Genomic DNA, 2143 nt, shown 5'->3' with positions numbered 1-2143 from the left:
GGATCGTAGTGTGTGAGTAGCAAATCGGAACTTAGCATGGGTTTGACAGAGTCAATGGCGCGTTGACATTCTTTTGACCATATCCACTTGTGGTCCTTGGTAAGTAGCTTATTTACTGGGCCTTGAAGGCGATGTATGGCAGGCAGGATCGAACTGTAGTGCCTGACGAGACCGAGGAAAGACCTGAGGGAAGCCACGTATGTGGGTGCTGGCGTACGTTTGATCGCTTCAATGTTCTCCGGGTATGGACAGCGGCCATGTTCGTGGGGGTTGGAACCCATGACAATGAGATCGTCCAAATAGGCGCAACGCCTGGGGCATCCTTCAGCATCGTATCCATAATCTGTTGAAATATGGCTGGCGCTATTTTGACACCAAAGGGCAGTCGAGTGTACTGCAACAGACCTCGATGAGTATTGATCGTGAGAAGTTCTCGGGACTTTTCTCCAACTTCAACCCGGGGGTACGCATCGGTCAAGTCAATCTTCGCGAAACATTTACCCCCATTCAGTTTCGCGAACAAATCGTTTGGGGGAGGCAGATGGTATTGATGGGTATCCAGCGCTGCGTTAAGACCGGTGGAGAAATCTGCACACAACCGGATCGTCCCGTTAGCCTCCTTCACCCACACGATAGGTGCTGCCCAAGCAGAGTAGTTTGTTGGTTGGTTGGAGAACACCCACCTTCTGAGGTGGGTCGAGTTCTTGGTCGACGATAGGCAAGGCTGCATACGGCGCTGGACGTTTTGGCCTGAAGACTGGCTTGGCACCAGGGAGGAGGCACAGTCTGGCTCTTGCTTTTGTACGCCGTTCAAGCTCGTCAGTGAATGCAGATGCATAACGTTGTAGGAGGTGCTCAAGTGAACGCTTTGGCAAATGAGTTTGTCCGGGTGCTGCGTGCACACGGTTGCAAGTAGAATTTATTGGTTTATCCAGCAGATTTAGCTTTTTGATCCATAACCTAGCCCCTTGAGATCAAGCTTGGGGCATGGCGTCAGGTAGTAGGTGGCTTGTGTCGTCGAGTCATTGAGATTAATGAGGCAGTCAACCTCGTCAGTCAACTTCAGTTTACCACCGGAAGCATTAGGGGTCCAATGTTCAGTCGGCTCCACATGTGACTTACCGATTCGTTTCCACGTTCGTTCGCTGAGTAGCGTGATATCGGAGCCAGTGCCAAGTTGCAACCGAACTGGAATGTCGTTGACACGGCGGTCGGGAACTTCCTTCAGCAAATATAATCAACTTTGAATGTTGCCGTCACCGAGTTGGACCGCGATTTGTGGGCTGCGCGGTGGTGTGCGGGGGCTGCGGTCTTTGAAATCGACCTAAATCTTCTTTGTGGCCGCGACGACTGCACTTGGAACATTTGTGATGCCTAAAACGGCAACAACGAGCAAAATGCCACTCACCGCAATGCCAGAAGCTCGTGGGAGGTTTACCCTGTCTTCGATCGGACTTCTTGTCGGGTTTCCTGGGCACGCCGGAGTTGATTGCCTGTACACAGCTGCTTGAGGTCACAGGTGACTGACTAGCCATGTCGTGCCTCAGGTTGATGAGGCGTTGGCATTCAGTGGTGAGGCTCTGCAACGTCATTTCGGCATCCTGTTCAATTCTGTTAGGTAGCCGGGTTCTGATGTCAGCATCCTCGGATGGCCGGAGACCGGATACAAGAATGAGGCACTTAAACTGATTCTCCGTCATTGAGCTACGCTTGAAGTGTTCGTATTCTCGATTGATAACACCGGCAAACGTGATGACCAACTTTAGGCATTGATAGCGGATATTGAACAGGGATGTTTGACCGCCGAATATCTGGGACGGTGTTCTGACCGTTTCATCAAAGCTGAGGTCGCGGGGCAGCTTGGGGAGAATGAAATTGGTGACCCGCTCACGCTCCGGTGTGCCGAGTTTCCGCAGCAATAGTCTGACTTTCCATCCATCATCAAACTTAGAAAAAGTAGCCTTGAACATGTCTTGGTACCGCTTGAACCGGGAGTCAAAAGTGTTACTAGAAAGAGGGTCGAATGTGAACTCCGTAATTGAGGCCGCGCCTGCATCAGTTGAGGAAACAGAAGACTCCCCAGTACTGACTGCTGCTGTTTGGATATGCAGTTTCTGAGTCAGTGATCCAATGAGCTTCAGTT

The sequence above is a fragment of the Opisthorchis viverrini genome, assembly GCF_000715545.1.
Source record: "Opisthorchis viverrini unplaced genomic scaffold opera_v5_27, whole genome shotgun sequence".
NCBI classification, from domain to species: Eukaryota; Metazoa; Platyhelminthes; class Trematoda; order Opisthorchiida; family Opisthorchiidae; genus Opisthorchis; species Opisthorchis viverrini.
This window is presented reverse-complemented; position numbering follows the sequence as displayed.